The sequence below is a fragment of the Coptis chinensis genome, chromosome 9 (assembly GCF_015680905.1).
Source record: "Coptis chinensis isolate HL-2020 chromosome 9, ASM1568090v1, whole genome shotgun sequence".
In the NCBI taxonomy this organism is placed as follows: domain Eukaryota; kingdom Viridiplantae; phylum Streptophyta; class Magnoliopsida; order Ranunculales; family Ranunculaceae; genus Coptis; species Coptis chinensis.
In genome coordinates this window covers 74,941,209-74,968,569 of record NC_141464.1, presented here as the reverse complement: position 1 = coordinate 74,968,569, position 27,361 = coordinate 74,941,209, and the positions used below count along the sequence as shown (strand labels likewise).

Below are 27,361 nucleotides of genomic sequence, written 5' to 3'. Positions count from 1 at the left end.
CCATACATGCTGATGCTATACAGGAATGAAACCTAGTGCACACACAAAAGCATAGACACATATTCTAGTGTTAGTGCATGGTAAGTGTACCAAAGATTCTTATATTAATACATGTAAAGGTACGCCTAACCCTAGCTCAAAATTCAAAGAATTAAAATATTCCAGATTTTAGATTTTTATCATATGGAACTCCTTAAAGGTTCTCTCCAAACATGGGATGGGATACCCATAGTTATATACTCAACGTAACTCAAACTCCCAAGTGACCATTGCTCATTTAGGGTGATCAATATTGGGGTGGGTGAACAACGGCTAAAAGATTGTATAAATATATATAATCGTGAAATACTACATATCTACATATTTTTAATATTTAGAATAGGCGGGTTGGGTGTCTTTTGCAGGTTCATGTAATTTGTTTTTCTTTTATTGCAGATGAGTAAATATATATATATCAATTCTAAAAAATCATCTATAATTTCCATCGTCTTGGATTAATTAGTGTGAAGTCTTAGATAAATTTCTTGCTTTTTTTGTTTAGAGGTTCAATCATTAATTTTGCTAACAACGCAATAGCGATGATATGTGATTAACAACTTAATAGCAAGGATATGTGAGTGAGGATTGGAAGTGCACCAAACAAATCAATAATGACGGTATGTAGTAAGAAAGCACTTTGATGATTTGGAAAGTGGAAGTAAGTGTTGAAGACCAAGGGACTGGGACAAAGATATATTGAACATCGTGGTGCGGCCTCTCCTAAAACCTGAAGTTAATAATATTTACACAAATTATGGAGATCCAATTTACGCGTTCTACCAAGCAATGAAAGAAATCAGAAATGAGGGTGCTATGTTTGCAAAATAATAAAAAATAAAATAAAAAGCCTTTTGATGGTTTAAAGTTTAAACCTCCCTAATTATGTATTTATATTTATTATTCTCTTCCGGTAAAATTGGGGATAATGTACAATTCCAGTGGACAAAAAAAATTGGTACAAAAATCCATTTCTGAAGTCACAAAACTTGAACTGCTATACAATGCAAACTAAGCAACTTTTCTAGCAAGTCGAATGTTAGCAAAGACGCTTTTAGTCGCCAAATTTCTGATCTTCTGGTAAGTCTTTTCGAAAGCGGTGTCGCTGTAGGTAATGTTCATTTACATGTACCAAACCACGTGGCGACTTATGTTTCCTTCATGGACCCCTTCTTTTCCTTCATGCATGTTTTTGTAGTAGAGCAAATGATCTTCTAAGGTACCTAACCTGCTTTCAACATTTCCAACAAAAAACTTCAAGAAGCCTGTCGACTAATTGATTATATTCTTTGCTTGATCTTGCCATTTCAAACTCAGCTTGAAAGTTAAACTCAATCACTATCCTCACCTCTCCTTTCTTAGGTGTTTTGTCCACCACATCTATATAGGTGTATGTGTTCCCCTGCAAATATCATGCCATATACTCTTAGCAGATGACTCAAATAGCGCTCATTTAAATTACTATTCAAATCCAAATATTGAGAAATGCAAATTGCAATTGAGTTCTTCAAAGAGATTCCACAAAGCAGGGATTTTTCTAATATTTTTTATATAAACTTAACCATATCAAATCAAGAGAGTAAAGAAGAAAACCATTCCCCAAATACAACATCAAACATGAAAAGCAACAACTCATCAAGAATACATTTGTTTGTGGTGAATATACAAAGGATCAGTGAGGCAATCTGATTTGTCAGATTTCTCCATAGTGCTAGCTAGCTTCAAATAATTACAGCCAATGACCATTTGTTTATCGTAAATGGTCATGCTTTATCATTGACTAACGTAACGAATTAAACCTGCAACAAACCACAAAGAGACAAACAAAACAAACTATAAATGCAAGTATTGGTGTCACTATGTTTTAGACAATATTTAGTCGGGGCGTCTTTCGGACCTCCTCGGTCCGGATGTCAAGTTCAAACATCGCCGAGAAACAAAGGCCCTAGGTGTTGTCAACCCTCAATTTGTTTTCCAGCCTAATCTTTCAACATCTAACTTAACTATTACTCGCATGAGAAGATAAAGGTCATGTAAAAGAAGAAAAAGTAATACTTCCCGATCTAAAGCAAATTATGTAATTAAAGCATACATAATGATGTCAAATGATGTTGTCAAGCAATTGCCTAAATCATACAAAAAATACCCATTTTGTTTACCTTTATTAATGTATATAACAATAAGACTGTCCGAGTATGAGGTAAGTCGGATTTGAGCTAGAGAACTTCCTTATCTTTTGTTTCAACGGTTATAGTACTAAATCAATGCACAAAGGGTAATTTTAGAAGGCCACCAAGTAGTAATGCATATGCGAGTTATTAGAAGGTATATTCCAATTAATAATATATTGGTATCAAATGAGTCAAGTAGATTCTTACCTCCTTTGTGAATGTCGTTGTTTCCGTGTTGAATCCATCATCCATTCACAATGCCACTATCGTAGAGCGGAATAGCTGCAAGACAAAACCATATGCTTAGTAAATAGTGGTAAAAAAGAATTACATGTTGTGTACGTGTAACGGTTGTACACAGTACCAAAATTACCAACAAATATTAATATTTAGCAACCAACTATCATAAACCATATAAATATCAAAATTACAGATGATGTGAAACATACAAAACATGAGCCAATACTCAATATTCAGAATGTCTCACAAACTTTGAGTATTGTGAAACTTAAGTATTGTCGGAAGAATTTGAAACAACTTCACAATTCTTTAACTTCAACTAATAATTTATGTACTGATAATTCCTAATCTTTTTACCAATTAAGGAAGTGCTTTTTTAATAAAGTATAAGTGGGGATGAGAGATGTAATAATTTATTTACCTTGAAGGTGCGAAAGTGTGAAGATTGATAAAAGTTCGAAGTAGTTTGTCTTTTCGTCAGTCCTCGCTGCTTATGCTCCTTTCTCTTCTTGAATTGTGTTTGAAACTATCCCCCAACCAAAGATGGTTGTTTTTTTTATTCCAAAACTTGTTGCCAAATGGCCCAAGTGAAGTTTCTTAATCATAAAATCCTCTTTAACTCGCCCCAATGAGCAATGTAAGCTCAAACACAGGATCAAAATGGTGTTTTATATAGCCCAATGAGCACGTGCAAAAGTGAAATTATGATGTTGATGCTTCCAATCAAGTGATCTTAATCCACGCCATGGCAAAGAACCCCATATATATATTCCAAAAAACAAAACAAAACCCTACAACAAAAAGGGGAAAAAGGATGCAAATAACAAAAAGGGGGAAATGGATGCAAAAAAAAGGTAATAGGTGTGATAGCAAACACCATTATCTTAGCTATAACAATTATTCAAAAATATATGAAATTCGATTTTCTAAGAAGCACATTTAAACCTTGATGTAATAGCCCAATGAGCGAGAGGCTTCCTGAGAATGTGGGGAATGAAGTATATGAAATTTAATAAAGTACACATACACAAATGCATGTCAGGACACATCTATAAAAGAAGGTATACATAGTCATAGTCATTTATAGACCCAATGGTCCCATGGAAAGCCCTGAGAGTAATTGGAGCTAGCTCCAAACCCCAATATCTTGATATAAATGACCCAGTTTCACAACACAGTTCAATCCTCTTTCATATTTGTAAATAAATCATGAAATACCTTAAACCAAACATCAAAGACAACTATATTGAAATCATAAACATCGTTACCTTCTTATAGCAAAGAATAATAACAGGGAACTTAAATATTATGAATGTCCACTACGCTTCAGAGGATCAATGACGAATTAGAAAAAAATCAACAAAAAATATTAATGCAAAGCCAATGATAAATATCTCACTTAGATATAACTAAGAAATGGGACATGCAGTCAAAAAATTTCTAGGACCGCTTAGCCTCTAGGCTCACCCCTATCACCTCACAGCCTAAGGGCAACTATGGTTGCTAGTGCCTAGACTGAGACCCGACAGAGCAACACCTAGGTATACTTGCACCTTTGGCTGCATAGGTACGACCATATGGGCAGTCAAAAAGTTTTCTTATTCAAAAGTAAAGAAGAATCAATCTCACATCCAAAATTGTACCCAAATCAATGATTTTGTTATCTAAGCAATCACAACAATAACACACATACGCACAATAAAGATAACGATGGAAAGTTTGTTACCTAACAAAATGTCGAGAACAAAAATCCATAATTGTCCAATGAGTCTAGGAATTGCAGAAGCTTGTAGAGGTTTTCTTGGTCATAATGATCCTACTCCTTGCAAGAGAAGCTTTGAGCAGTTAAGTAAATAAATAAATAGTTGGAAAGAATGTTCATAAATAATTATGACTCACTGAGTAACTTACCTATGTTCGATTGCTGAGCAAGTAAATGTTCCTAAAATAGTTGCTGCAACTTATTGTAGTGTTGATATTATGTTTTAATGGCTCTAAAAATCCTTTGCATTCCTCCATTGCTATCATTTCATTGTGTCTTCGATCCTGAGTTTGCTTTTGAATTTATCCTTCTTTTCGCTTCAGTCTGAACTTGGTAAAAAACACTACTCGGATTTCTCACCTGGAAATTTTTTTTTAAAAATCACCATTCAAAGTGTTAATAGTTGAATGGCCTAAAGAGATACGCGTTTGCAGTGATTAATCATTAATGCTACACACTTATCCAAAATGAGTCCAGTCACACTCTTTTCTTATCTCCGTTCAAGATAACATTACTCTCATAGCTCACCTGGTGATCATTTGCGGCTTTATAAGCATGTCATAACAATTGATTCAAGCACTTACTGAGTTGTCAGTTGCCACTTTAGGTCAAGATCACATCATTCTCACGTTGTTGTTTGCATTATCAAAAACTTTTGGCCTACAATACATACATACAATGACAAATAGATGAGCAGCTCCAGGGTTGAAAATGTGGTGAGAATAAATGTTTATAACACATACATGAAACTTACTGGGGGTAGGTAGTGAGCACCTGAGTTGGTTACTTCGACTTGGTTACTTAAAACACGAACTACATATCACATTCTCAGACCTCCAGTTTGCATTCTTCAGTCAGTATATCCCATTAACTGGTGAAACCTCCAATGAACCAATATCTGCAACCTGCAATTTACTAAAGAAGATATCATGCAGAGTTTCCTAATGTAAGGATGGGATATTACTGATAATAATCATTTTTCTTATCTACAAATATTTTTTCTTTTTAAGGATTGGTGAAACACTCCCATGATAAAGTCTGCGCAGATATTCCAAAGCGGGCTCAATGTCGTAGCATCGTCCTTTGTAACGATCAATTTTGGTAAGTCCATCGGTCCACATAGTTGTCCATGTACGTAGAAGATTCGGGCAGCCTCTGAGCCCCGCTTCTTCCAATGGAACTCCAGGTTGAGGCGTTACTCGGAATGCTGCCAGGGTATCAGTATCTTTGGGTGTATATTGAGGAGTATAATAAGTCAATTTGTAATTAGTCATTGTAGTTATTTCGCACTAATAGCTAGTAATGTTGCCATCATTGAAAAATCTGAATCAGCATCATTGCCTATCATTTTAGGGAAGTTTTCATAATTTTTTAACTGAGTTGGCACATGAGTAGATGTATATTAATTCTCTTTCAAACTAACATGGCTGGATAACTATCATTGAACAACGTAAGAAATATGACTGTCTTGGCAATGATAACTATGGCAAGAATCAACCACGTATTGGAACTGTTGAGCAGAGATTAATTAAGAGAAAAATATTTGACAGGTTTAACACTTCAAACATGCATTAGACATCTATGCAGTAGGCGTGCAATAGTGCACAGACTTATTGATATTGCACAGGGTTATGACAACACAACACAAAAATATGAAAGATGGATTGAGTCCTACTTATCTGAAATTACTAAAATTAGGAACATTTCTGATCACACTAAATTGCCCCTGCCTATAACCAATTTCAAGAAGAAACTGGAAAAAGAGAGTGGGTAAAGAGCCTTACCCTGAGCCATACATGATCACCACTAACAATTCAAGCTGATAAGAAGACATTTCATGTAAAAAAGCTTATCAACCATGAAGAGATAAAAAGACAATAAAGACATGTTGAATATGTTGATATCAATACAAACTCCTTGAATATGGTTTGGCTCGTCGAGAATAACGACCTATATTAGAAAGAAAATAGAATAAGAAGAGAAGTTAGCAGTTGCTATTGTAACCTTAGGAAAAATAATAAACAACAAAATTTCCTAAACTGTAAGAAAATTCATGTAGATCAGATTCGAGGTAGATTGTATCCTCCATTAGGCCGAACAGAGAGTTTTAGTAGTATAGAAAATTTCCGATTAAAAGTTCTATCTGAAGCTTGACTATGCCAATAATTAACAATTTTCAAATTAATAAAGAAGTACCTAAGAGGACTAAAGAAGAGTAGACAAAGCAACACTATTTTCAATTTAGAACTATTTCTCAAAAGAACATCTGGCTCAATAAGTTTGAACGTAAATATAAGAAATTCTAGCTCGATCTACAACAATATGTCTTTAAGCAGTGCTTAGTTATTGAGACACACATATCATTACCGTCAAAGGTTGATCAGTTTTGATTTGATAGAGTTGAAAAACATGAATCTGCATTCAACAGTTAGAAAAAACTTACCATATTAATAGCAGGAAGAGGAGACTGATTTTAAATCTCATAACTCCATTAGGAAGAGCTAAGTTCCAGAGAAGCAAAGGACAACATTGATTAGCCCATTGGGTTCCTAAGGCACAGAGCACACTTCCATTAAAATATATGAAATAGTTTGTTTCTTCGTTGCCCAACATTCTGCACCAATGACATACATGCCCGAATTACACCTCCACTTCAACCAAGCTCTTCTTATATGGGTAACATCTCCCCAAGTCTTCCCATTTAACGAACGATGGACCTACAATATCAAAGATTCAAAGGTGATCACTTTTAAACCTTATTTCCCCACAGTTCTTTCCAAAGCATCGCTTCCCCTAATGTTGCACTACATATTTCGTTGGACTCTAAAGCATCGGTCTAATCATCGTTTTCTTTTCTCGTAAAATCAAACAATCAACTGATACTGCACCAACTACAAATAACATGCATAAACGAAGGGACCTCTTTTTGGGTGGGCAGTCAACTAAGTGTGTAATGTTTAAAACTTCATTAGTTTCAATTCTTTCCTCGTAAAATCAAGCAATCAACTAATTAATAGCATAAACCTCGTCGAAGTAAAACTATAGAAATTTTGAAAAAAAATTGTACCTTTAAATTTGATGATTGGATTACTGTGTACGTGTTAAGGAATAAAGAGTATGCACTTGCAACCATCTCAATTTGATGATTAGAGAACAACACGGTGAGATTTGAGATAGAGAGAGGCTATGAGGAAAGGACCGGTTTTAGAGTTAGTCGTGCAAACCTCTGTCATTTGGGTTTTCTACGTGAAGAAGAAAGATGGGTTTTGTGGAGTCAAGTTAAACTTCCTTGTTTTTTATCCACTTTTTTCGTAATACCAATTTTAATTATTTGAGGCAAGAGCTAAGTGAAAATATTATATCTGAAATTTGAATAAGAATTCTCAATTAAATAAGAACAGACTTGCTCGAAATTGTAATTTACAGACCTTTGTCCGCACTCGAAGGAAAATTAACAATTTAAAAAATTAAATAAACAAATAAATCGTACCTATAATCAATTGAAGGAACTTCAACAGCTTTTTCAAGATGTATAGCTCTAGATGACAGAATACACAAAATAAAATAAAATAAAATAGATCTTGTGAGGAAGAAGAAGAAGACGCCTTTTGTGATGGAGCCTCCATCATGGTGAGAAGATGCAAATCTTCCAACCGATTAGGCGATGCTTGAGGAAGGACATGAATGAGGTAGCGAAGCGGTTAAATAGGTATATAAGCCCTATCGAAGAGGCTTTTTCTCCTCTCCACGGTATAGCCGAGCTCTTCAATTGCTTCAAGCTCTTTACCAAACATACTGATTGTGATTCCTAATCTAAATCACACACTTTCATATTTTAGAAGGCTTGAATATTTAGAAACTCTAGAAATTTCTTCTCGTCCATCATATTTTTCGCCGAGGATTAAGCTGCCACAACTTCAATATTTTGTCCCCCTCTCTTCTACAGTGGTCGAGTAAAAGTCAAGTTTAGGGTCCGATACTCGATGGTTTATCATCCCAAACTTTGTTTTTCTTTGTTATTTTTTTTCTTTGGTTCCACCTTTGGAGCCTTGTTAACAACGATGTCGTTTTTCTTTCCACCTTTGGTTCTTAGTTTTGAAGCTTATTTACATCAAACACCCGACGGAGAACTCCCATTTCCTTTTTTTTTCTTTGATTCACAATTCACATTATATTCAACTCGCTTTCATGCCCATTGGAAATTCCATTCTCAATTTAAGCCCCTTAAGATGAATCTTTATCTCCACCATCCTTAGAACCACTACTCTTTTGATTTCCACCGCCACCACTTGAACGCACATCCACAACATGCCCTTGCTTCTTGCTCACGAACATTTGTAGGTCGACTTTGCTTGCTTCTTTTTTTTCAATTCCTCATTACTTCTTGACCTCTTTCTATAACCGACATTTGGGTAAGATAGAGGATGCCATGATTTTGTTTAAGTAAGAATGACTTGACACTGTTCCTATTTTTCTTTGAAATCTAACCTTCACTTCCTCATAAAGCTTCTTCTCCCAAGCTAAAAGCCCAGCCATTTTTTTTTTTTGGATCCGAGACCGAGGGATTTGGAAGGAAGCGAAGAAGGTGAGTCTCGACCAAAAAGGCGTCGGGTTGTCGATGTGGTAGGGGAGGGTGAAAAGTAGTACTTCCCGGGCGAGTAGTCCTCGAAGAGATTGGTAAATTTAAGGCGTGAGAAGGCAACCGGACCTATCTCTCCAATCAGCGGATAAAGAAGTGCGGATAAAGAAGTGTGGAGAGCTTTTCGTGGGGTTTTTAAGGTTTAGGTTTGATCACTTTTGGGAGTTTAAATCGCGGGTTTCTCCTAATTTTTCGTGAGTAAATAGGGTACTTAAAATTAAGACTACGTGGACACCCTCAGAGCGCAGCAAAAGGGACTGCTATTATATATATATGTAAAGATGGGACGGTTCTCTGCCTTGTTGGTGCAGTGGTGCCTTGTTGGTCCTATGTGTTGTTATTGACACGGTCACACAGAGGCATGTACATGAAGCCAAGCTCTTTCCTTATGTATAAAACTGGCGATTTGGTCAATGAATCAGATGACCGATCCACCAAAGAGAAGTGAAGAAGTTTGTCTTACCGGCTACCAACACCTAATGAAGCACTTGTACGCTGTTGCTTAAGGTCTGTGGGTGACTATTGGAGTGTCTTGCAACCTCAAGTTCCTCACGGACGATACTCCCCTAGACCAATCAGATAACGCTTACTTGGTTTCCAACAATTCTCTCCTTTGTCTTGGTTGGTCTTCTCCGACCACTGTTTTTCCTCACCAGGCAAAGACAACAAAATATTAACAACCTTCGCGGGCTTTCGTCCCTTCACGGCTTCTCCCATTGGTCTTGTTGCCTTTCCTTGAGAAGAGGCAGAGTAATTCACTGGATCCTTTGTCCTGTGCATCTGCTAGAAACTCCTCCAGATCTTGTACTAGAACATGGTCCACTTCCTCTACAACCCCATTACAAAATAAACACTTACTTCGGATTTCCGCTCCTTTAGCATTTAGCTTTTTTTAGGATTCAATTTGCCTTAGACAAGCCAGCACAAAATGAATGGAAGGTGTCCATGTTCCCCTATATAATAAATATGCATTAATCTCGTGTGGCAATAACATACATTCGGCTTGGTTTAAAGTAAGGCAATAACGATTATGGACTATGGTATTAACACTAAGATAAATGGGATCTAGTAAGTTTAAGTTTAAGGTCAACTCTGACAAACAGAACATCTGGAAGTGCAATTGTTTTTTGGAATTAAAAAAGCTGAATGTAACCTTTAAAAGAAGAATAGATATCTATCATGACAGTACAATTGAGTACCTTCCTTATTGTGGAGACTAGCACAAATATGATCGGTAGTTACAGGTCTTTTATCCACTGTAAAATGCACCTGAAATCGTTCAAAAAATTTGTTGTTGGAATCTCTTGTGTTTCAAAGTACTAAGTGTGTGTGCAAAGTGTTGGGATGTGGAACCGCCGAATGAAGCTCTGGTATCTCACCAGCAAGCTTTAGAGTTCTGAAACTTTTCTGAATTTCGATGATTTGTCGATATTTCGGCCCCAAGCCCATATTTTTCACATTTTTTTTTTCTATATACACCTATATAAAGGAAATAGATTAAGGTTTTGAGATAACTTTTTGAGAGATTCATTTCTTGGGTATTGTGGGAGCTCTATTGAGCTAGGGTTTGAGTGAGGCCTCTTGTTCTTGATTCTTGATATCTCTTGTAAACTCTCCAATCTTTGCTATAAAGGAAACTCGGCTCTTGTATGGATGTAGGTAACATTTACCGAACCACCTAAATCTTTGTGTCTCTTTGCATATTTACTTCCTTATTTATTGTTTGCTTGTTATGGATGATGATAAATTAGTGGTTTTGCTTGTTTGAGTTTGTTGTGATAACTACCAAAGTCTTGGGTAGATGATTTCCTTGGTGTGAGCTCCAAGTTGAAATCATTTGGGATAGAAAGTAGCTAGATTGAGGTGTGACTTTCTAGTGAAATCTCCCAACAAGTGGTATCAGAGCTACAGGACTGTATCAGAGCTACAGGGTGTGTGAGAAAAAAACTCCACCTTTAGCATTGGAGTCTAGGTGTTTGAGGAAATTCCTCTGAGAGGTTCTCCACCGTTGGTTTTGATTCAGTAAAGTCATGACGACCGACAAAGAAAGCTACAGGATAGAGAAGTTTGATGGAACAAACTTTGGCTATTGGAAGATGCAAATTGAGGACGTTCTCTATCAAAAAGATTTGATGAAAACGTTGATAAGTGAGAAGCCTGAGGAGATTCCGCAAGACAAATGGGATTTTCTAGATAGAAAGGCCTTGGCCACAATCCGATTGAGTCTTTCGAAGTTGGTAGCCTTCAACATTAAGACTGAGAAGACGGCGAAGTCTCTCATGGAGGCACTTACTACGATGTATGAACAACCCTCGGCCGCGAACAGAGTCTATTTGATCACCAAGCTATTTAGTATGAGAATGTCAAAGGGGACATCCTTCAAGGATCACCTAAATGAATTCAACCAAACTAAGGACCAATTGGAGTCGGTTGAGATTACATTTAGTGATGAGGTGCTAGCTTCGGCGATACTTGGACAAATGCCTCCAAGTTGGAAGGCTACGGTTGCGGCTATTAGTGGTTCTACGGGAATGGCCAAGTTGAAGTTTGAGCACGTTGTTAGTATGGTACTAACCGAGGAAATCCGGAGACAGGATTGTCCTTCATCTTCGGGGTCAACTTCAGGGTCGGCATTGAGCACTGAAAGTAGGGGGAGAAATTCAAACAGGAATCGTGGTAAGAAGAAGTGGAGGGGGAGATCGAAATCTCAAACCCCCCGATTGCAAAGTGTTGAACACAAACCTCGAGACATATGTGAAGTTGTGTGCTATAATTATGGTAGGCCTGGCCACTATAGCCCCAATTGTCTGGCACCAAAAAACAACAACAACATTAATAAGAACAAGAAAAAGAATCAAGAAGCTAATGTTGTTGAGATGGTAGATGATGCTTTGATATGTTCGATGGAGCACAAGAAGGAGTCTTGGGTACTTGATTCAGGCGCATCTTTCCATGCTACCTCACATCGAGAGTTCCTTGAAAACTACACCGAAGGTGACCTTGGAACGGTCTTTCTCAGTGATGACCAACCTTGTGACATTGTCGGCAAGGGTGATGTGCATGTCAAGAGGAATGGCTCGTCATGGTTATTGATGGACGTCAGACATGTTCCGGATTTGAGGAAGAATTTGATTTCTGTGGGGCAATTGGCAAGTGAAGGATTTGTTACAGTCTTCACCGGTGATACTTGGAAGGTCTCGAGGGGTTCAATGGTTGTTGCAAATGGTAAAAAAGATGGTACTCTCTACATGACTGCACATGGTTGTGAGTCGATTGTCATGGCACATGGCAAAGAGGATCCGAATGTTTGGCACCGCAGACTTGGTCACATGAGTGAGAAAGGAATAAAAATCCTTCACTTTTCTGGTAAACTCCCAAAGTTACAGTCGACTGAAATTGACTTCTGTGAGAACTGTGTATTTGGAAAGCAGAAGCGGGTGAATTCTCAGAGAATGGGTCAGACTTCGAAAGCTAGAAGACTTGAGTTGATTCATACAGATGTTTGGGGGCCAGCTAATGTCTCTTCACTAGGCGAAAAGTCATATTTTGGGACTTTCATTGATGACCATACTAGGAAGGTGTGGGTCTATTTCTTGAGACACAAGTCAGAAGTATTTGAAGTGTTCAAGAGTTGGAAGGTCATGGTTGAGAATGAGACAAGCTTGAAAGTAAAGAAGCTGAGATCCGACAACGGTGGAGAGTATGAGGATTCAGGTTTTAAGAAGTATTGTGCTGACAATGGCATCAAGATGGAAAAGACTTTGCCAGGGACACCTCATCAGAATGGGGTTACAGAGCAGATGAATAGAACACTGACAGAGAGAGCTAGGTGTATCGTACACTAGCGAGGCTTGCTTGGCGGTTAAGGCGAGAAAGTGTTAGCCAAAGAGCTTACGATCAATAGAGGACCATCAGCACCTTTGGATTTTAAGATTCCAGAGGAAGTGTGGAGCGGGAAGGATGTGAACCTTTCCCATTTGAAGGTGTTTGGTTGTGTGTCCTAAGTTCACATTAGTGACCAAGCTAGAAGCAAGCTTGATGCTAAGTCACTAAGGTGCACCTTCATCGGCTATGGCGGTGATGATTTTGGGTATTGCTTTTGGGATGATCAAAATCGGAAAATCATTTGTAGTAGAGATGTTGTGTTTAATGAGAAGGTGATGTACAAGGACAGAGATGAAGCACAAACCAAGGAATCGGGTACAGAGAGTGGCACAGAGTATGTTGAGTTGGAAGACTTCGATGTAAGTCGTGGTATAGTGGGAGCCCCACAGTTAGAGGATGACAGTAGTAGTGATTTAAAGAATAATGAGAATACTACACCACCGAGTCTATAACACCCCGTGTTTTATTCTTTCTTTTTCCAAATAATAATAATAATAATAATAATGAAAATAGATAAAACAGATATAGGGATATCTAGCAGTTACGGATAAAAGCCCGTAAGTAAGTAGATAAGTTTCAACCCTTGTTTTTCGGGGAGGTTTTAAAAACTAGAAAATAGAGTTTTCTCACGAGAGTTTCTAGGGGAAAAACACAACGAGAGTTTTATAAAAAAAAAGGGGTTTTACTGAAAGAAGAAAAGGAAGAGTTTTATTATGAGATCTAGCTGATAGTTGGAGCGCGCTATAGGTGAGTAGTTTAGTTTTATTTCACGTCTATACATAAATAGTTTACTATAAAAAAGGGGTTTACACGCTGTATGTTTTCTGCTTATCGTTATGTAGTGATTCTATAATAATTTGTGGCCTCGCAAATTGTTAAAAACGGTTCACTGTTAGTATATTGTTGTTGGTATACTGTTTAGCTGGACAACTGCAGAAAACTCTGTTTTGGGCGTTAATGGTGACGTGAACCAAAGCCAAAGAATAGTTAGGACTGTTAATTTCCATTACAGGTGGTCCTAATATAAATTGGTTGGATTGAGTAAATAGTTGGAGGTAGTTAGGGTGTGTGAGTATGGAAGAATGGGGCTGTCGAAGCTTTGGAGAATGTTAATGGCGTCGGCTGTTGGGATTGTTGTTTGAATTCTTGGGTTATTAAATAGAATTTATTGGATGGAACAGGGGTTTTGGTGGGTTTATACTTGGTTATGGGTCGTTGGATGATGAAGAATAGATGGGCTGTTGGTTTAGGTTCGCGGGAAGCTTTTACAGAGAATTAATGGCCGTAGATCGCGATTTTCGCAGTATGAGGAAATCGCGAATTGTTGGTATTGGTGTTTAGGGGTTTCCTCAAGGAACCCAACCGCTGGGTTCAAATTGGGTGGCGAGTGATGGCCGGTGGTGGTTGTGGTGGTGGAGGCGCTGTGAGGGGAAGAAGATGAACAGCGTTTTCCTCGTCTGTTGGGCTTGGGCCGAACCATTTCGAGTGTGGGTTGGGTAGAACCAACTCATGATGAGTGATAACTCATCTTGAGTGATGGCCGGTGGTGGCTAGAGCTGGTGGAGGCGTTGGTGGAAGTTTTGTGAGGAAGGAAGATGAACAGTAAAATTCGAATTTGGGCTTGGGCCAAATCGTGGGTTGGGCTTGTGTGTTAAACTTTAGATTTTTTTTTAGACTTAAGGTTAAGACTTTGGGCCTTTGATTTTGGGCTTTTGGGTTAGAGGAGTTTGGGGTTGGTTGACTGTTGTTGACCCTTGGCAGGTCGACTTTGACTTTGACCAGAGTTGACTTTTGACCAGTTGACCCAATTTGACCTTTTAACTCGGATTAGGATTCGGTCTATTAGGATAAGTCTAGGGTTATTAGCATGCTTGGCTTTAGGCTAAGACCGTTATATATACGTGTGTATGTATATTAACTACTATGTGAGATTTTCGTCTTTTATGATATACAATGTTATGACAGTTAGACATCGGTATATTAATAACGCGTAACCAAAAATACATGAATCAAGATACTCTTTCGTTCTTTGAAATGATATATATAATAAAGTTCAATAATGCGTAAACAAATTTACCACCTTTTTTAGAACTCTCCACGCCTCAAGTTTTGGAATTTGGCTTTATGACTGTTGATGTCATATGTTAGGTGGGCATTTATGGAATGTGCCATAAATGGCCCGTTAGCGTTATTTATGGGTATTCATTGAATGTGCCATGAATGACCAGATTGTTTGGACTGCCCTAGAGAGGAACTAAGGTATTCGCCTTGCGGGTTAGTTGTATTGATTTGATTATGCGAATGTGTTTGGGCTTACTTTTGAATACCTATAGGATATCTACATATGTTATATAGAAGTTCTAACCTTCTTTTGCAGGATGGTAGGACTTAATAACATTTTGTGCAGGGACGCGGTCCTGCCCTTATCCAAAAGTGGATATCAGTAAGTTTTAATTCAGTTACCTAGTTATAATAACGAGTTATGATAATGAGTTAATAGAATGGAAGTCTTGCTTGGGAAGACACTATCTTTGGTTGAAACGTGGAACTACATCTTCAAGCTGAAAAAGATTAAGTTATGGGAAATATAAAATGATTGGTTGGATAATTAAAGTATGAGATTGTTTTATGTGGTTAATCTACTCATACCAGCAAATTCCATTTTGCTGACCCATGTTTGCTTTGTTTTGGTAACGTGGGTGTGTTCTTGGGAACATAGGTGGAATGCAGTGGAACTACGGCGTTTGATTTGGATTTGATCTGGAGCAGTCCGGGAGTTTATTTTATTAGGTCTGATCTTTTGGAAGTATGTAATAACGTAGTTTTCTTTTCATATGACATGAAAATACGATATTGAAGACCTGTTATTCTTAGAGTGGTTTGATGTTTTATTGGGACGGAAGATAGACTTTTTATAAAGTAATAAAGAGAATTTTGGAGATTATTTTTGTTGGTAAGATTCTTTTATGATGTGGGTTTTCGGTTTTGGCATGTGTAGTATCCACCCCGTCATAGCCTGGGTTTTTAGACAATTGAATATAGTGATGTTTGAGATATTTATATTTCAAATATTCATTATATATTTTTTTTGTTTAGAAATTCGGGCCGTGACAGAGTCCATCTCCACCTCGTGCCCCAAAGAAGACATCCAGGTCACATGTACCGAGTACGAGATATCCACCTTCCACCTATGTGAATTACTTGCTACTTACTGATGGTGGTGAGCCTAAATGTTATGATAAAGCATTGGAGGCTAGTGATGTAAGCAAGTGGGAGCTTGCAATGCAAGATGAGATGAAGTCCCTCATCTCTAATGGCACGTGGGAGTTAGCCAAACTACCCATGGGTAAGAATGCTCTACAGAAGAAATGGGTGTTTAGAGTCAAAGAGGAACATGATGGTTCCTAGAGATACAAAGCGAGGCTAGTAGTCAAGGGTTTTCAGCAGAAAGCAGGCGTTGACTTCACAGAGATATTCTCCCTAGTGGTGAAACCGAATACCATTCGATTCGGTGTTGAGTATTGTTCGCTTGTGAAGATTTGTATCTTGAAAGCGGTTGGATGTTAAAACCGCCTTCCTCCATGGTGACCTAGTTGAGGAAATTTACATGCAAAGCAACGGAGGGTTTCATCAAGAAGCGGTAAAGAGAATATGGTATCGCAGGCTCGAGAAAGAGCTTGTATGGTTTGAAACAAGCCCCTAAGCAATTGGTACAGGAAGTTTGATAACTTCATGCAAGGAAATGGCTACTATAAGTGCAACGACCATTGTTGCTACTTCAAGAGGTTCGACTCATTCTCACGTCATCATTTGCTATATGTTGATGATATGTTAGTAGCGAAGTTTCGATATGTCGAAATTGGGAGACTGAAAGAAGTTAGCAAGTGAGTTCTCTATGAAGGACTTGGGTGCAAAAAAACAGATTCTAGGGATGAGGATCGAAGAGATAAAGGAGTAAAGGTATTCGGAGTTGTCTCAGGCTGAGTATATTGAGAAGGTATTGAAGATGTTCAATATAGGTAGTGCGAAACCAGTTTGCACACCTTTGGCAATCCACTTCAAGTTGTCCAAGGAACACTCTCCCAAGACTGTTGAGGAAAGAAACTTCATGGCTAAGGTACCATATGCCTCGCCATTGGAAGTCTTATGTATGCCATGGTTTTGTCTGGCGTCCGGATATAGCCAAGCGATTAAAATTTTGTCGATAGATTTATGTCTAAGGCAAGCAACATTGGGAAGCCGTGAAGTGGATATTGAGATATCTGAGAGGTATTACAAAGAAATGCCTATGTTATGGAAGGAGTGTTGTGAACCTGCAAGGGTATGTGGATGCCGATTTTTGCGGGAGAAGTAGATCGCATAAGAAGAAGCACTCTTGGTTATATCTTTTACGATGTATGTGCTCGCAGATGAGTTGGATTTCTCGATTCTGAGTAAGATTGTTGCTTTGTCTACCCACGGAAGAAGAGTATAAAAGCGTTCAGGCAGGCAAGCAAAGAGATGATGATCCGTTACGAGGGATTGATGGAAGAGCTTGGGATGAAGCAAGAGAGAAGTGTATTACACAGTGACAGTCAGAGTGCTATACATCTTGCTAAGAATTCCGCCTTTCATTCTAGGACCAAGTACATTGGTCTCCGGTATCATTTTATCCGATCTCTTGTTGGAGGATGAGGTTTTGGCACTTGAGAAGATCCAAGGGAGTGAGAATCTGACGGATATGTTGACCAAGACCGTGCCTACTGAGAAGTTGAAGTTGTGTTCAACTTCGGTGGGTCTTCTTGCTTGAAGACCATGATGGATGAGCCGAGTGTTTCATTAGTAAATTGGATTTGGATTGAGTTGTTACAATTGAGATGTGATGTGCATGTAGAATCTTGAAGGTTCCAAGTGGGAGATTGTTGGTCACGTGGAACCGTCGAGTTTAATTTAATGAAGCTACGGTATCTTACCAGAAGCTTTAAAGTTCTGAAACTTTTCGGAATTTTGATGATTTGTCGATATTTCGGCCCCAAGCCCATATTTCTCACCTTTTTTTTTCTATGTACACCTATATAAAGGAAATAGATTAGGGTTTTGAGATAACTTTTTGAGAGATTCATTTCTTGGGTATTGTGGGAGCTCTATTGAGCTAGGGTTTGAGTGAGGCCTCTTGTTCTTGATTCTTGATATATCTTGTAAACTCTCCAATCTTTGCTATAAAGGAAACTCGGCTCTTGTGTGGATGTAGGTAACATTTACCGAACCACTTAAATCTTTGTGTCTCTTTGCATATTTACTTCCTTATTTATTGTTTGCTTGTTATGGGCGATGATAAATTAGTGGTTTTGCTTGTTTGAGTTTGTTGTGATAACTACCAAAGTCTTGGGTGGGTGATTTCCTTGGTGTAAGCTCCAAGTTGAAATCATTTGGGATAGAAAGTAGCTAGATTGAGGTGTGACTTTCTAGTGAAATCTCCCAACACAAAGTAGAGGAGATGAACAAAGAGTGTTCTCTCCACTTTAGTGCATAGAAGATAGTCTCACATTGGTTATCCACCACTAGCTAAACAAGTATATAAGGACTTCTTCTAGCATAAGGGCGTGCCCTTAGGGTACAAAGGCTTTTGTGTTAGGAGGGAGGACTCACCCAACGCTACACACAACAAGTTTTGGACTTCTATTCCTAGTAGGTTTCTCTTCCTTATCTGTTTTGGAAACCGACTAGCTTTTTTCTCTTCTTACTGTGCCTCCAGAGAGAGTTATACACGGTTCTAGAGAGCAGCTAAACCATTGTATCCTGTGAGGAAGATGTCACTGTTGCCTTTCTGCACCATTGGAAGGGGCAAAATCTTTCCTTAAAGACAACCTAATCCGTGCCTTGGTTGTTCCCTGTTACTGCTGTCCTTGTCTCTTTATTGTTTTATTTATTTGCATCTAACAATCTTAAAGAAAGAATCGAGATGTCTACACCAATAGACACGCCGAACAAAGAAACCAATTCAGGAGTCATGAAGGTTACTTCGAATATGAGGGATGTTGCACCTCTATTGAATGCTCGCAACTTATCCAATGTGTCAAAGATTGAATTCTTCAGCGGTTCACACTTCAAGCGATGGAGAGAAAGGGTGTTTTCAGCCCTAGATGTACTCAACTTTGCAAAGTATCTTACTGATACAGCACCCATGGAGAGTTCTAATGATTTCAAAAGAAATCAAGCTGCTTGGCTCAATGGGAATAAGGTATGTCGTCATGCTATTTTGAGTACCTTATCTAATAATTTTTTTGAAATTTATTGTTCAAATAATAATGCACATGATATATGGGAGAGTTTGAACAAAAAATACATAATAGAGGATGCTGGTACTAAAAAATAAGCTATATATAGGGACTTTTCTAAAGTTCCAGATGAGAAAGGATAGAGATGTAACGTCTCAAATCCATGATTTTCATGTGTTAGTTAATGATTTGAAAACTGAGGGTATTGATTTACCCGAGACCCTTATTGCTGGATGTTTAATTGAGAAACTCTCCGAGTTTTGGAAACACTATAAGAATAGTATGAAGCATAAATGCAAACAAATGACTCTTGAGAATGTGATCATTCACATTCACATAGAGGAAAATAACAAGACTCGGGATGAGGTGTTGTCTAAGGAATTTCATTCCAAAGCCAATATCGTTGAAGGTAATCCCAACAAATCCAACAAAAACTCTAAGAAGTATAAGTACAATAAAAATAAGAATTTTAAGGTCAAATACACTTCTTTTAAAAGGAGTAGTACTAGGAATGAAAATTGTTATGTTTCTGGTAAATCGGGACATAGGGTTTTTCAGTGCAGGCACAAGAAGGACACTGATGATCCTCCCAACGCTAATTTAGTTTAGGGAGATGATATAATTGCTGCTATAGTGTCACAAGTGTTCATGGCCACTGGGAAGAATAACTGGGTACTAGCTAGATTCTAGTGTTCCATTGTCCAGATCCTTGGGTCGAGTATTTGTATTATCAACCTGCGAGATTATACTTGGGGGATGATTATTACATATGGTCTGCTTCTGGGGTTCAGCAAGGTGATCATTTGGGTCCCCTTCTCTTTGCACTTGTGTTGCACCTTCTGATCCTACAGATCCAATCCAGTTGTCAATTATTGCTCCAAGCTTAGCACTTAGATGACGGGACTCTGATTGGGGATACAAAACAGGTGGCGACAGCTCTGCGTATAATTCAGGAAGAATGACCTTCTTATGGGTTGGTTCTTAATGTGGCTAAGACTGAGATATTTTGGCCATCACTAGATCCACGTCGTTCCACTATTGGTCTCTTTCCTTCAGATTTATCCCATCCTCATATGGGGGTCAGGTTGCTTGGAGGGGCAATCATCACTGATTCTTCTTTTGTCATGAGCCTTGCTCGCAAGCGTGTTGAAAAGGCTATGACTTCGATGGACTGTTTAGCTGTATTGGAGGATCCACAGTGTGAGTTAGCACTCTTACGAGCTTGTGTTGGGCTCTCCAAGTTGGTATTTGCGATTCACACTTGTCCACCATCATTTTTTAGGGATGCAGCTAAAACTTTTGATCATCACCTTTGCATGGTTCTGCAGGGTATTATAGTTTCTGATGGTCCTGGCTTCGGGGATTTGCAGTGGCGTTTAGCGACGCTTCCATAATGCCTTGGCGGGTTAGGTATCTATTGTGCATTTGATGTCTCTGCTTTTTCTTTTGTGACCTCTTATTTTCAGACTTTAGAGCTTCAGAACCACATTCTTAGGAGTTGTGGTTCAGTGCCTATGGGTGAGATCCTTGATGATGCTACCAGTGCATTACGTCTCTGTCTTCCCTATTTTGACCTTGATTCTCTGGATGTGAATGCTACCGTCCCTTCAAAACCATAAAAAGTTTTGGCGGAAGCTTTCTACGGTAAGATTGTTGTTAGTCTTGAGAGGGAGTTTGAGTTATCTGCTCGTCAGAAAGCAGTCATGGGATGCTTGTAGTCAGACCATGCAAAAGATTTTCTACTTGCTATTCCGATGGAGGGACTTGAACAGCGTATGTCACAGGTGGAGTATCGTGCCATTCTCCGGTACCATCTTATGATTCCTCTGTATCCTGATGGTGGTCTTTGTCCTGTGTACAAAAAGAGTATATTAGATGCTTATGGGGACAATGCAGCATATTGTAGACATTTTCCGGGTTTTAAATACCAACATGATCATATTAGAGACATTTTGTGTGATGCATTTTGGAAGGGTGGAGTACAAGTGAAGAAAAAAGCTCCTGTTAACTTTCTTTCTTATCCAAATGAAGGCAGATCGACACTTCGGCCTGCGGATGTCTTGATTTACAGTTGGTCTAAGGGAAAACATACATGTGTTGATGTAACTGGAGTCACTCCGTTGGTAAGGTTCGGGAATAGTGACTTTGAGGTGAGAGAAGCAGCTAAGAGAGCAACGACAGAAAAGATGGAGAAACATGAGGAAGCTTGCAGGGCTAACCAGCATTATTTCATTCCGTTTAGTTTAGACGCTTTCGGTTTCTTGGAACAATAGTCTGTTGAGGTCTTCAAAAGACTTTAGAAAGTTATAGACAGTAACGTTATGACAGATGATTCTAACGAGTTTGTTTTTAGAATGATATAATTTGCTATTCATAAAGGACTTGCGGTGCAGCTTGTTGTATGCTTGTCCTAATCATATGTAAAATTCGTTATCCGTCTCAATAAAATTTCCACTTGAAAAAAAAAAAAAGTGTGAGAGAGAAATTCTCGATTTGTATTTATCAGTCACACTCAATGTAAAAAGGAAACAATAAAATAATACAAGATGGGAGGGTGACAATCTAAGAGCAGCAATGGCTTCGGGTTTGAAGTCGACTCGTAGGCCTAACACCCTTCTTACTTCTGCTGGAGTCAATCTCCAAGTCATGGGACCTGAGTTTTCACCTCAGAAATCAAGTAGCTCAGATACTTTCTCCAAGTTAAGGATGGTTGCCATTTGAGTGAGACGAGCAAACTTGTCTCTGACAGTCCTTTGGGTCATACTAGAGAAATGGCTGAGTAGTGCACGTACATCTCTGTCGAGTTGCAAGGCACCAAGTTGACTGAACCTCTTTTGCATCATGATAACTTCTAGTCCTTTTACTATGAAGTCGATAACAAAGTGAACAAATGAATCGTAGTTGTTGGTTGTCATTAGAGGCTGGAGCCCTGCTGCATTTGTCTCCACTGCATGGAGGAGCTTCTGAACCCATGGATCGTTCACCTCATTCTCTGCATACTCGACTTCAGACAACTCATAGCTTATTATTCCAACGCTGGCCCAACACGGACGGATGCATGGTGTTACAGTGGTCACAAGTTGCTCCATCCCAGCATTCAAGACTTGCTTTGAAACTGTTGTTCATCTCTCCCAATTCAGATAAACAAGATTTAACCTTTTCTCTATCAGCCGGTGCTGGGAATACCTGTGCTGACAATAACACGGTGATAAAGAACTAAACCAAAGCAGGACAATAACACAGAGCTGATAAAGAACTAAACCAAAGTAGGATATCAATAAAAGTTTCAATTATCAAAACAAAAGCAAGATAAGACAAAGCATAAACCACTAAGGACCACACAGACATTAAAACAAGTACACCTCTATTTACAATTTTAAGTCAACTTTTTCTGTGTATAGCAGAATTTGGGAAGTTAGGCATGGAAGTGCCAAAGAGTTATTTAGTTTATGTGATATTAACAAAGTGGCGAGGAAATTGAGGACTGTTTAAAAGAAATGTGGTTCAAGCATCGAAAACTATTATTGAAATATTGAAGGCTGTTCAACCGCTGGGCGATAGTGACTATCTCAAAGAGCCACAAACAACTAATACAAAGTTTTCAGTTTCTAAGTAGAATATTAACTTAAATCTCCTGGTGAAAACATAAAAATCTGACAACATAAATATGGGAGGGTTAGAGCCACTCCCTCGAAAGTGGAACTACATCATGAAGCAGTGCTATCTATATGTGAGATGATCTCCTCCGTGAAGATCATCCTCACAAAAAAATCAGCTCATTAGCTTATTTCCATTTCATTTCCCCATTAATCATTGCTTACATAGCATAGTTTATTATCAAGAAACTATGAACCAATGTGGCTACAAATCAGAGTCAGTTTTTCACTTGCAACGCCATTATGCAACGCTGAGCAATGACATTCTAGTCTCCTCACAAGCCGCCTAAAGATCTTTAATTCAATGTATCTGGGTTGCTAAACTGGCAGTATTAGATTTTCACAACTTGCAACACACATGAAGGGATCAAGCACTCAGGCGCCTAAAATTTATCATCAGTAAAGTGGATACCTTCAAAAGATGCTAGGCCTAACCAATCTCTAGTAACACTTGAGAAGGAACTGCTAGTTTATTTCTTATTGTATAATTTTGTATAGGTGATAGGATGCCACTACTTGACGATCATTACAAAAATATATATGGCGTAAATCAAATAATAAGATGGACCACCAAAGACTATCATACTTTCGAAGTGTAAAAGGCACCAAATCTATGAGTTTTGATTCTTTCTATTAAAAGACAGGCATTGGATAGTTTTATTTACTTGTCATTTTGCAATCTTTACTGGAATTAATACCAAATTTTGCTTCCTTAGCAGAATACAATTAAGGATGAAAGACAAAGTATGTTCAACAAACTCATCAACAAAGCACATGTGTATCTATAACATCAAAAAGAAGAACGGGGACATTGCTGATCACAGACTAAAAAGACCAAAGTCAATGCACATGTTCCATATTAACTCGTGAGCAACAATATTCCCGACTCTATGTGGAACCAAAAAATGGAAATACAGAACCTCTGATTATGAGTTAGAACTACTGACTGAAATCAATACAAGGATATAGATTTCCATAAGTGCATAGAGCTGTTAGGCCATGATCAAGCAGGAAATGCAGTTCAAGCATCAATTTTTTTTTTCTTTTTAAGCAGTGAAGGCTGGTCAACATCGATGATACTAACTCTCTCAAAGCGCCCGATCAGTGAAGTTCAAAGATCAAACCTTTGCGTGGAGTGAGAAGGTAAACAACAAGTACAAAGTTTTATGTTTCTAAGTTGAATGTAACCTAAATCTCCCCCGCCATTGGGGATATTATCCTTAAAAACTCGTCTCATTTGAATATTTCTGCTAGTTTCATTTCCCTAAATCATTGCATATATAGCAGAGTTTATCATCAAACAACTATAAACTAATGTAGTTTACAATCGGGAGTGAGTTTTCACCGGAAAGTCTACCCACAGTTAAGCAATGACCTCTAGTCAACTCCCTAATGTGGCTTACAATCAGGAGTGGGTTTTCACTGGCAATGTCATCGTTTTGCACTATTCTATATACAAGAATCAGATAAAACAAAATGAAAGTTGAATTCCATCAAATTTTGCAGTGAGTAGGTGTCTTCAGATTATGAATGGACTTCGACTTTGACATTCCACAGTTACAAGTTGGGGTCCTTTAGCAAGACATAACTAGACATTAATATGTAACACATAACACATTGCATGGTCCCCATAATCTTTTCCTAAACCATTAAGGACCTCTAATAGTAAAATGAATGTAAAATCATTCAATCACAACACAAAATGAAGAGCACACAAACATTGCAATAAGTACAACCTAAATTACCTTTTTCGGTCAGATAATTATTTATTATATTAATCTTTCAGTTTTTCCAGGATTTAGGGAGTTGTGTAGAAGTGCAAAAAGCTTTTTACTATGTGTAATATTTAATAAGGTAGCGAGGAAGTTGAGGATTAATTCAGAGAAATGCTGATCAAGCATCCAAAATTGGTCGAAGTTCTGAGGACATCGCCCAAAGGGAATTTAAGGACTGGGTAATATTATGGAAAACCCAGATCAAATATCTATTATGCATCCTCTCTAAATGAAAATCCTCCCTGCTTCTTTAAACTCTATACTAAAACTAGATTGACTTCTCTGAGAAGTTAAATAGTTAATAACCAAGTCCTCGGCACCAAAAGCTAATTACACATTCAAATTTCAACAAACAAACTCTTGCAAGTGGCAACAGACTGTTCAGTAACACTAACTTTCTCAATCTTTCAAGATACACCATAAATGTACATAGATTTTCTTTAATTAAAATGAATATAAATATATATTCCAACTAAAAAATTTATATATATTCTCCATTAATAATCATAAACTTTTACTAAAACTAATCACTGACACTGTTGAACATAGGGGATAAGTATGTATCTTAAGACGCCAATTAGTGAAACCATGGAGTGAGTATAACGACAAACAACAAATGCAAAGTTTTCTGTTTCTATGTATAATATAACTTCAATCTCCTACCCAAAACATGCTTCAACCATCTCACAACATTTACATGAGAGGGTAGAGCCACTCCACCCCAAAAGTGGACTAGATCTTGAATCAGGGGCTACTTATTTGACGAAATGATCTCCCTGCCATGGAGATCATCCTTGCAAAAAATCAGCTCATTTAATATTTCCTTTATTTTCATTCCCCCGAACCATTGCTTATATAGTTATATAGCATAGTTTATCATCAAGTAACTTTAAACCAAAGGGTTTTACGATCAGGGTGGGTTTTCACTGGCATCTGCCATTATGCAGAGTCAAGCAATGCCATTCGATTCTACTCACGCCAGCAAGTCCCAAAGGTCTCTTATATCTGGGAGACAGTATTATAAGTTTCCACTAATAGCAACACACATCAAGAGCTCAGGTGTCTAAATTTTCTCATCAGCAAAGATGACATCTACTAAAGATGCACACCTAACTCATATCTGGTATCACATGCTACAGCATTACCAGACCATTTATTACGATTATTTGATTGGTGATAGAATGCCACTAGTCGACAATCAGTACATACAAAAATGGCGAAATCAGATAACATGATGAAACTACAATAAATTACATAGAAACAGACATTAAGCAGGTGCATTTTATTTGTCATTTTGCAATATAATGGCATAAATACCATATGCTTGCTTCCTTCTTAGCATAACACATTTAAGGATAAACAAGAAAGTGTGTTCAGCAAAATCATCAGTAAAGCGCATGCATTCTTCACTAAATTCAGTCAGTTGCATAACACAATTTGTGTACACATAAATGAAAAGGAAAGGATATTGTAAATTGAATCTGGCACATACCTCTACACATTGCTCCTCAATCTCATGTCGTAACTTAAGGACATACTTTAACTGACATCCATATTGTTTAGAGCTATTGCAATCTCTGTTCCAGTCTTTTGGACACCTGCCCCACCTAAGAACAGCCTTACTTGGTTCCATCATTTTTGTTGCAATGCCTCTTGATACTCATTGCTCAACAAATTTATTGCACCACTAAGCACCGCAAGCACCGAGTTGGAATTTGAAGTTGATATGGCCCTTCTGCAGCATTTCTGAAGTACATAAAACACATCATCAACCATAGAAGTCGTGAGGCTATCAGGTACATTGTTCATCGATCTTTATTGCCTTCCTCACATTCTCCACCATAAAGAATTCCTCCAGAATCACATAAAACCCGGTAATATCCTGAACCACTCTGCTAAAAGTACCACTTTTAAAAGTTTTCGTGGCTCCTGGACCTAGTTCTGGATCAACAGAACTCAATCCCCTAATTTTGGACACCATGAATTCAGTATAATCCTCTCCCAACTGCGTCAACGACAATATCTCATCAAGATACTGGTCAATTTCTTTTGGATCTGGTCCTTCCACTACTGCAATGGAAAGCAAATTCTTACTATAAGAATTAATATCGGATGCCAATCTAGACAATCTCCTGTACTCCATATACTTCTTCAAAATAAGAGAACCCCTCGAATCACATTCCTCTTGAAGCTCAATAATCGCATAAGCAATAGCATCTTCACCGCAAAGACTTTTCAAAATCTCATCATTCTCTTCAACAGCCAAAACAATATCTCTAAACAAATTCGTCAAACACCCAACGAAATTCACCTCACTCCTACCACCCCCTTGTTCCATAACCTCAACTAAATGTTCATACTCCAATCTAGATCTCATTGCAATAACTTTCTTCAAATAAGCTACATAAACTTGCAAACCTTCTTCCTCCAACCCAAGTGGCAAAAAACAACTTAACAAACCTCAATATGCTCGAATGGTCCCTTTGATCCACCGCAGAGCCCCTAATCTCTTCCTTACAATTCCTTCTAACACTCTTCGAATTCTTCACATGGTTCGGGAACCGAGAGGGGCATCAGATCAGCCAAATTCAGGACCAACAGGATGACACGCCTCATGGGTCGAGGTAGTATTGGGCAGGAGAGAGGGAGAGCACAGGATCGAAGTCCGCTAAATATTAGAAGGACGTGGACTCAAGAGATAAATGAAGAAAAGGAGGGTTCATGAGCTAGAGTGGATGCAAGTAAGTAGAAGAGACGTCATGAGTAGGGTATTCAGGCCGCGATACCTAAGATGGTAGGTGGGCGGTTAGCGATCGTGGGGAGAGAGAGGTGGAGATCATGGAACCAAGAAGCAGTTAGCGGTTAGAAGCTATAAGAGGAGAGAGAGAAAAGGAGAAAAAGGAAAAAGAAAAGACAGAGGAGAGGTGAGAAAGAGAGGTT

General features: G+C 38.2%; 2 long non-coding RNA genes and 1 pseudogene across 12 annotated transcripts in view; all 3 read right to left on the bottom strand.

The window, feature by feature from the left end:
• The window catches only part of LOC147478042 (uncharacterized), a 34,008-nt gene extending 24,068 nt beyond the window's left edge, over nucleotides 1–9,940 (bottom strand). The window contains exon 1 of the long non-coding RNA XR_015208167.1: nucleotides 9,312–9,940. This is a non-coding gene — a long non-coding RNA (uncharacterized LOC147478042). The remainder of the gene's footprint in view (nucleotides 1–9,311) is intronic.
• On the bottom strand, nucleotides 889–7,293 carry LOC147478043 (uncharacterized). 10 transcript variants are annotated; one of them, XR_015209181.1, is made up of 9 exons: nucleotides 7,277–7,293; nucleotides 6,653–6,926; nucleotides 4,964–6,159; nucleotides 4,794–4,869; nucleotides 4,359–4,569; nucleotides 4,174–4,269; nucleotides 2,869–3,238; nucleotides 2,415–2,489; nucleotides 889–1,438 (listed from the first exon to the last, which is right to left on the bottom strand). It is a non-coding gene; the product is annotated as an uncharacterized LOC147478043 (long non-coding RNA). The 10 variants fall into 10 exon arrangements; XR_015209188.1 differs by lacking the exon at nucleotides 7,277–7,293 and having other exon boundaries at nucleotides 4,964–5,124; nucleotides 5,994–6,159; nucleotides 6,653–6,956; XR_015209187.1 differs by lacking the exon at nucleotides 7,277–7,293 and having other exon boundaries at nucleotides 4,738–4,869; nucleotides 6,653–6,958.
• Nucleotides 9,941–21,382: 11,442 nt separating the features above from the next.
• On the bottom strand, nucleotides 21,383–27,037 carry LOC147478041 (conserved oligomeric Golgi complex subunit 4 pseudogene; annotated as a pseudogene). Its single transcript, XR_015209851.1, has 3 exons — nucleotides 27,021–27,037; nucleotides 25,914–26,964; nucleotides 21,383–22,176 (listed from the first exon to the last, which is right to left on the bottom strand). The product of XR_015209851.1 is annotated as a conserved oligomeric Golgi complex subunit 4 pseudogene (transcript).
• Nucleotides 27,038–27,361: the final 324 nt, after the last annotated feature.